Source organism: Coregonus clupeaformis, chromosome 24 (assembly GCF_020615455.1).
Source record: "Coregonus clupeaformis isolate EN_2021a chromosome 24, ASM2061545v1, whole genome shotgun sequence".
NCBI lineage: Eukaryota > Metazoa > Chordata > Actinopteri > Salmoniformes > Salmonidae > Coregonus > Coregonus clupeaformis.
This window is the reverse complement of record NC_059215.1, coordinates 46608851-46618626: the sequence shown is the minus strand read 5'-3', so window position 1 is coordinate 46618626 and position 9776 is coordinate 46608851.

Here is a 9776-nt window from a genome sequence, read left to right as displayed (position 1 = left end):
TGTTGTTCATTCATGTGCCATTTGGTCAGAACAATTCTTCAACCAATAAGATTTTAGCTAGCATGATAAGCTAGCTAACATTACTAATAATACAGTTAGCTAGCTTGTTTAACATTGACAATATGGTCAAACTAGCTACACTATCCATACTGTGGGCTGTAACCAGGGTTTGAGTTTTAGTGAGGTCCCCCAGGAAATGTTTTGAAAGTTGAAGCTCATTTACTGCATTTCTATAGGGTGAATTCAGAATAAGTGGGACACCTTTTGCATTTCCGTCTTCCTCTTTCGACATCTATCCAACATATTAGCCCAACACATGATACATTTCTGAAATACTCCAGATGTTGATATATTCACAGGAGGCATAACACACCCATTAATTGTGTATACTGAGTCAAAATCATATTTTCAGTTTGCATTTGGTGGACTGGGACAGCAGGTCAGATAAACTGGGACACCGTTATTATAGTCCTGATTGTACCCCAATGACAATTCAATTTTGTGTGATTAGAAAACATCTGAGGATTTCAGAAATTTATCATGTGTTGGGCTAATATGTTTGATAGATGTCTGAAGAGGTTACAGTAAATGGAAATGAAAGAAGTGTCCCACTTTTTCTGACTGACAGTAGTCATTTTGTTGTTACAGCCTGCATTTTTGTGTCACTGGCCTAACAACACCCCATAATGTCAAAGTAAAATTTGTACAAATTAATTAAAAATGAAAAGCTGAAATGTCTTGAGTCAATAAGTATTCAACCCCTTTTCTATGGCAAGCTTGGACTCACTCTGTGTGCAATAATAGTAATTAACATGATTTTTTTGTGTGTAGATATTTTAAAAAATAATAATTTTGAATTCAGGCTATAACACAACAAAATGTTGAATAAGTCAAGGGGTATGAATACTTTCTGAAGGCACTGTAGATTACGTGCTGAAACGTTGAAACTAAGTTGCGAGCTATTTTCGTAGCAAGGTGTTGTAGAACGAGTGTCTGCCAGGTGCAGAAAGAGTCTAGAGAGACCCAGAGACATATTGGTGGAACTACACTGCTCAAAAAAATAAAGGGAACACTTAAACAACACATCCTAGATCTGAATGAAATAATCTTATTAAATAGTTTTTTCTTTACATAGTTGAATGTGCTGACAACAAAATCACACAAAAATTATCAATGGAAATCAAATTTATCAACCCATGGAGGTCTGGATTTGGAGTCACCCTCAAAAGTAAAGTGGAAAACTACACTACAGGCTGATCCAACTTTGATGTAATGTCCTTAAAACAAGTCAAAATGAGACTCAGTAGTGTGTGTGGCCTCCACGTGCCCGTATGACCTCCCTACAACGCCTGGGCATGCTCCTAAGGGATCTCCTCCCAGACCTGGACTAAAGCATCGGCCAACTCCTGGACAGTCTGTGGTGCAACGTGGCGTTGGTGGATGGAGCGAGACATGATGTCCCAGATGTGCTCAATTGGATTCAGGTCTGGGGAACAGGCGGTCCATAGCATCAATGCCTTCCTCTTGCAGGAACTGCTGACACACTCCAGCCACATGAGGTCTAGCATTGTCTTGCATTAGGAGGAACCCAGGGCCAACCGCACCAGCATATGGTCTCTGAAGGGGTCTGAGGATCTCATCTCGGTACCTAATGGCAGTCAGGCTACCTCTGGCGAGCACATGGAGGGCTGTGCGGCCCCCCAAAGAAATGCCACCCCACACCATGACTGACCCACCGCCAAACCGGTCATGCTGGAGGATGTTGCAGGCAGCAGAACGTTCTCCACGGCGTCTCCAGACTCTGTCACGTCTGTCACATGTGCTCAGTGTGAACCTGCTTTCATCTGTGAAGAGCACAGTGCGCCAGTGGCGAATTTGCCAATCTTGGTGTTCTCTGGCAAATGCCAAACGTCCTGCACGGTGTTGGGCTGTAAGCACAACTCCCACCTGTGGACGTCGGGCCCTCATACCACCCTCATGGAGTCTGTTTCTGACCGTTTGAGCAGACACATGCACATTTGTGGCCTGCTGGAGGTCATTTTCCAGGGCTCTGGCAGTGCTCCTCCTGCTCCTCCTTGCACAAAGGCGGAGGTAGCGGTCCTGCTGCTGGGTTGTTGCCCTCCTACGGCCTCCTCCACGTCTCCTGATGTACTGGCCTGTCTCCTGGTAGTGCCTCCATGCTCTGGACACTACGCTGACAGACACAGCAAACCTTCTTGCCACAGCTCGCATTGATGTGCCATCCTGGATGAGCTGCACTACCTGAGCCACTTGTGTGGGTTGTAGACTCCGTCTCATGCTACCACTAGAGTGAAAGCACCGCCAGCATTCAAAAGTGACCAAAACATCAGCCAGGAAGCATAGGAACTGAGAAGTGGTCTGTGGTCACCACCTGCAGAACCACTTCTTTATTGGGGGTGTCTTGCTAATTGCCTATAATTTCCACCTGTTGTCTATTCCATTTGCACAACAGCATGTGAAATGTATTGTCAATCAGTGTTGCTTCCTTAGTGGACAGTTTGATTTCACAGAAGTGTGATTGACTTGGAGTTACATTGTGTTGTTTAAGTGTTTCCTTTATTTTTTTGAGCAGTGTACTATTGATGGTGCTACTATGGCTGCTTCCGTAGTAAGTGGTGCTTCTATTAGTCCTGACGTGGTTTCGAGGCCTGTTCAGAAATCCTGCTCCCATAAATGTGCTGTGTCAAAGGACACTGATTGTAAATAAAATTGGCTTCATAGCTTTCATTGGAAAGGTTATCAACACAACTTGTATTGTAGAAAGCAAAAACGGCAGGTTGAAGATTATTGTGGATATGGCAAACAGAGTTATTAAGGGTAACAGATGTTACTATCTACTTTAATTTTTAAATGTAGAATAATCCTAAGGATGGATTGTCTCAGCATGATAGAGGGAAGTTTGAAGATGTTGGATGGGGTTGGGGGTTTTTGGTGTTGGGGGAGGGATTTATTTGTAAATTTTTTCTTAGCAGTACAGAATTAGGCAAACCAAAATTTATCACACACTCCAACACAGTAGGTGGTGGCATGCACCTTAAAACGTTTGGTTGCAGACCATAAGTGCAGTTGCAAAAACCATCAAGCGCTATGATGAAACTGGCTCTCATGAGGACCGCCACAGTGTGTGAATCAGGCCTTCATGATCGAATTGCTGCAAAGAAACCACTTCTAAAGGACACCAATAAAAAGAAGAGACCTGCTTGGGCCAAGAAACACGAGCAATGGACATTAGACCGGTGGAAATGTGTCCTTTGGTCTGGAGTCCAAATTTGAGATTTTTGGTTCAAACCGCTGTGTCTTTGTGAGATGCGGTGTGGGTGAACAGATGATCTCCGCATGTGTAGTTCCCACCGTAAAGCATGGAGGAGGAGGTGTTATGGTGTGGGGGTGCTTTGCTGGTGACACTGTCTGTGATTTATTTAGAATTCAAGGCACACTTAACCATCATGGCTACCACAGCTTTCTGCAGCGATACGCCATCCCATCTGGTTTGGGCTTAGTGGGACTATCATTTGTTTTTCAACAGGACAATGACCTAACACAACTCCAGGCTGTGTAAGGGCTATTTTACCAAGAAGGAGAGTGATGGAGTGCTACATCAGATGACCTGGCCTCCACAATCCCCCGACCTCAACCCAATTGAGATGGTTTGGGATGAGTCGGACAGCAGAGTGAAGGAAAAGCAGCCAACAAGTGCTCAGCATATGTGGGAACTCATGTGGGAAAAGCATTCCTGGTGAAGCTGGTTGCGAGAATGCCAAGAGTGTGCAAAGCTGTCATCAAGGCAAAGGGTGGCTATTTGAAGAATCTCAAATATAAAATTTATTTTGATTTGTTTAACACTTTTTGGGTTACTACATGATTCCGTATATGTTATTTCACTTTTGACTGGTAGTGTATATATATATTTCCTTAAACATCCTGTGTTGTGTGCTTAGAATTTTACCAGGTACTGCAGGAAAGTCTACCAATGGCATGCCCATCTTTTTGTGAGAAATTTCCCTGTTCTCTCAAAACATTTAATAAGTGTTTCTAAAGTATAAATACCGCTCACTGTAGATTAGGGACTGCAAAAATACTTTACTAATGATTAGTAAATGGTTCATAAATGTGGGAATACTGATTAATAAATGGTGAACACACGATTTATAAATGCCTTATAAATGGTTTATTAAGGACCCTTAAAATGAAGTGTTACTGTGAAGTAGGAACTAGCGTGAAATGCCTCAAATCCTGTAATTGGTCACATATGAAATTATATATTTTTGGTTTATCATGTTAGGAAATATGGTCCGATGTTATACAGTCCATTTTACACTTCCACACCCCATCCCTAGGTGGCAGCAGCAACCAGGCCAGGTGCTGTGCTCTGCCAGGCCTGATAAGAAAGTGATTAGCCTCTTGGCCTGTCAGCGTTTGTTTGTGTATGCTTTTGTTTGGGCCTTTTGTATTTACCCTGTTGTATATATCATAATTTTGGTCACAAATATCGATAATATGGAGCTGTGACATACCGTCACTCACATATCTGCAGGTTGCTGATTTTCTGCCAGGTAAGATTTTGATACAGCATCCAAGTTGCTATTCAATTACCTGTCTCTTGCCATTCAGATGAATTGGAACAACCTGATTTATTTTATTTAAGCTTTGGTGTACATAAACTGAAAAGTAAGATCACAATGGATCAGCAGGCATTTTTGCAAGAGTAGGATGCAGTTGCCCATGTTTCTCAGTCACCCATGCATCTCAGGTAAAATGTGCATCTTCTTCCATATAGTAAAGGGCAGGAATCGGAGGCTGTGTTTTAACGTTTAGAAATTTCAATAATCATCGCTTGCAATACAGCTTTTGAAACATATGACCCTTATCTTTCATCAGCGAGAAAGAATCCTTCAAATAAAAAAGATACACTTACTGTGGCAGTTCTGCACAGAATCCATACAGCTATGGGTTCTCATCCAATGAAACTACACTTCCGCTACACTTCCCAAGTTGCGCTTACACACAGGTGTTCGGAGCGAGCTCAATAGCTAATTAGTACAGGTGGTCGCCTCTTGTCTTCCGTCTGTTTTCCATAAACAAGCGCTGTAACATGGAGATATGGCCGCGTGGGAACGCTAACGCTAATCAAGGTTTGTATCAATTTAACCTTTAGTTTTTAGATGTTGTTTTCTTGCTGATATGAAAGATAAGGTCTTTATGCTTCCAAAAGCGTACTGCAAGCGATGCATGACTTTCAGACCGAGCATTGGGAATCTTAACAAAACTCCCCCCTACAGAAGACGCCTTCGTCCAATGACTCTTATGGGTAATGTAATGGAACTGAGAGTCATGATCAAGGGCTACTTCTACCCAGGGCTGATACAGAGTGTTTTCTTTGATCCTGGTATCATGGTATAACATTTGCATATCCGTTGTAGATTTATGAATGGGCCCTTCTTTGTAGTGTTGTGTATTCATGACCTGGCTGCTTGTCTCTGTGAATGTGATCTACTGCCTATTTAAGGTCATTACAATCCTTCTATATCAAAATAATGAAACATTATCTCCGTGAGGCTCTCTGATACTCCTCCTTGACATCAGCAATAACTTATCTACCTCACACAAACCATAAAACAGTTTGGTCTTGGTGATGTAGCAATAAGCCCAAGTAGTGGTGTGTCGTGCATATGTTGTCCACTAGTAACAAAATCATCTAAATTATCTCTCATTGGAGCAAATGATCATTATGACAGCAACCTGGTGTGGCCATCTGATATAGGCTCTGCCACACTCAAACAGTGCCATTCGCTTGACTGCTGTAGGAATGACCAATGAAAGATTCAGACTAACCAGTATGCAAACAGTTAAAGATACATTAGTAGAGTCTGTGTTAGTCTCACGTGGCCAAGCTTCCAAATCCCATCTGTTTAATTCAAGAAAATGTTAGTCCACTGAGCTAAAGTTTTGGTAGTAAACCCAGGAGTTAACACAACTATATCTTTAAGCGTAATTGAGATTCATCAATGGCTGCCCCAGGATGTCTCAAAATGATGTTGGAATTATCATATTGAATAATGCCTGTAGCACATTTAATGCATTCATAGACACTAACTACCTTTAGCACTTATTGGCGATAGTATCTTCTGGCCGGGGATGTTTTGTTAAGAGCCTCAACGCTCGTTCTGAACGTTAAAACATATCGATATCTAAAAACAAAAGGTTACATTTCTACACACCTTTATAGGGTTAGGGTTTGGGTTCCCACACGGCCATATTTCAATGTTACAGCAATGTTATTTCAATGTTACAGCAATTGTTTACGGGGCTGTTTTGGCTGCCAAAGCCAATTAGACTCTAAACAGAACATGCAAGGTCCTTGGACTATAAGGAGTAATGTTAGACTCCTTTAGTCCATTATTGGGCTAGTTGCACATTATGCCTACTGAGGGAACAGGAAGATTGAGGCAATGTTTCCTACTTGCTGAATAGACCAGACTATGTTGGCTGTGCAGTTTGCACAATACATACTCATGTAGCCCTTTCTGCTCATGATATCCATAAATGAGGTTGACATCTTTTACTCCATATGGCATACAGTGGGGTCCCAAATGATTGACACCCTTTATAAAGATGAACAATAATGACTGTATAAAATACATAATTAAAATACTGAGCTGCAGTATATTGTACGCAAAGAAAAAGAGGGAAATTATATTATTTTATACTAATACAATTGTTCAGAGAAAGAGATTTTGTTTAACAATACTTTTTTATTTCAAAAAGGTAGGGGTCAAAATTATTGACATCCCTAAAGATTCTTATAAATAAAGTAGTCAAAAGTTTAGTATTTGGTCCAATAGTCCGAGCATGCAATGACTACATCAAGCTTGTGACTCATTTGCAGTTCATTGTGGTTGCTTCAGATAATTTTCTGCCCAAAGAAATGAATGGTAAATAATGTGTCATTTTGAAGTCACTTTTATTGTAAATGACAATAGAATATGTTTCTAAAAACTTGTACATTAATGTGGATGCTACCATGATTACGGATAATCCTGATTGAATAGTGAATAATCATGAGTGAGTAGGTTACAGAGGGTCAAAAATCATACCCCCAAGACATGCTAACCTCTCACCATTACCAATAACATGGGAGGTTAGCATGTCTTGGGGGTATACTTTTTTTTCAATCATTTTGACCCCTACCTTTTTGAGAAAAAAAGTATTACTGTTGGCCCAGAGATATGCACAATCTCCAGCTGATTTATTGTTTCCCAGAGAGAAATGTATTTGTTTTTGCTTGATATAAAATGATGCTTAATCTCTGAGACAAAACTTGCAGAACATCTTTCAAAACAAACTTGAAAGATGCAGATATAATATAATAATAATATGCCATTTAGCAGACGCTTTTATCCAAAGCGACTTACAGTCATGTGTGCATACATTTTTACGTATGGGTGGTCCCGGGGATCGAACCCACTACCCTGGCGTTACAAGCGCCATGCTCTACCAATTGAACTTCAGAGGACCAGATATGAGATGACAATACAAGCATCAACATGCCTGCAGTCTGACATGGAGCATAGCACCCTTGCTTTTCAATCGCACATTAATTGGCTGCTATCAAACAGGAGACAATGTGGATTGAGAGTTAGGGCGAGGTTATGGGTAACATTAAGGCTGTGTTTAGGGTTTAGGTTTAATAAGTACTGGAATCCTGTCATTACTCTGCCTGTGGGTGTCTTGTCAGTGTCTGGGATTAGAGGGCCATCTGCAGCTGCATGCCTCCGTCCCTCTCTACCCTGATGGCTGATTTGACAGTTCAGTTATATACTTGTCATGAGACTGAGACAACTCTTCACTCAGTACTGAATGTAATTCCACTTGTGCTGTTCAGAATAAAGCCCATATCCACTGTAATTGGATTCCTGACACTGTAATTGGATTCCTGATTCACATAGTTTTGAGTCTTTTGGATCCAATTCAACACCCAGGAAAACAAATATGTTAGAAATAGGACAGAGTGCGCTAATTGAAGGTTAACTGAGTGTTTTACTTTGGAGGGCATCTTTCCAACCATTCAATGGGCTTCCAAGTACATCCTGGTAATTTATTGCAGCAATATCTCCATTCAGTCTGGAATGCACAAATCATTAATCCCAGTTTCATACAGTTCCAAACCCAACTACACTCCCATTCTCTTTCTAAAACTCTGTATATGCTCTGCATCTGGCAGTCTGCCTATTTGGGTTAGTGGAAACTAAGTTTGACTTAAGCCTACATGATGGTTTTAGCCGTAAAAGGTTAAATGGATGTTAAGCAAATTGAATTAATTTATAAGTATTTTTCTGTGTTGATCATCACTGTCCTTCATTGCAGTGTGGTTGCAGCATGTTTGAATGTGCCCACTAAGCACGGGCCAACTTAGTTTTTTTGGTCCTGTCCAGACCGGCCATCCTTTTTTGGTGCGGTCCAGACCGGCCTTAATTTCAACGTCCACAATTTGTTCAGATATGGTCTGGTCTGGACAGGCCTTGATTTGGCCCTAACATTGACGTCTATGATTGGTTCAGACCTGGTCCGTATTGGACCAAATCTGAACCAATCATAGACGTCCATGTTTCACCAGTTTGGACAGAACAGTACAGTAAAGCAAACACAGCAGAATACACAGTGCATTACAGTACAGTAAAGAGCCATGGCGTAGAGTACAATACAGTAGAGTACAGTAGAGTATAGTACAACATAATATTCTGTATTGTACCCTAATTTACTCTACTTAAACTCTACTGTACGTACACTGTGCTGTATTGAACTGTGGCGTACTGTGCTGTTCAAACTTGTGAAACATAGCCTCGACGTCTATGATTCGTTCAGATTTGGTCTGGTCTGGACCGACCAAATGTGTACTTGTTTGGGGTCGGAGGTCATTAGAATAATACCCAGCATGCTTTGCAAGTCTTTGTTTTTACATCAACATTTTGGTCATTCAAATCAAATCAAATCAAATGTTATTTGTCACATACACGTGTTTAGCAGATGATATAGCGGGTGTAGCGAAATGCTTGTGCTTCTAGCTCCGACAGTGCAGTAATATCTAACAATTTCACAACATATACCCAATACACACAAAAAAGTAAGGAATGGGATTTAAGAATATATACATATATGGACAAGCAATGACAGAGCGGCATGGACTAAGATACAGAAGAATATTATAGAATAGAATGCAGTATATACATATGAGATGAGTAGTGCAAGATATGTAAACATTATCAAAGTGACTAGTGTTCCATTTCTTAAAGTGGCCAGTGATTTCAAAAGGCAGCAGCAGCCTCTAATGTGCTAGTGATGGCTATTTAACAGTCTGATGGCCTTGATAGAAGCTGTTTTTCATTCTCTCGGTCCCAGCTTTGATGCACCTGTACTGACCTCGCCTTCTGGATGATAGCGGGGTGAACAGGCAGTGGCTCAGGTGGTTGATGTCCTTGATGATCTTTTTGGCCTTCCTATGACATCAGGTGCTGTATGTGTCTTGGAGGGCAGGTAGTTTGCCCCCGGTAATGCGTTCGGCAGACCGCACCACCCTCTGGAGAGCCCTGCGGTTGTGGGTGGTGCGCGCAGTTGCTGTACCAGGCGGTGATACAGGCCGACAGGATGCTCTCAATTGTGCATCTGTAAAGGTTTCTGAGGGTTTTAGGTGCTAAGCCACATTTCTTCAGCCTCCTGAGGTTGAAGAGGCTCTGTTGCGCCTTCTTCACCACATTGTC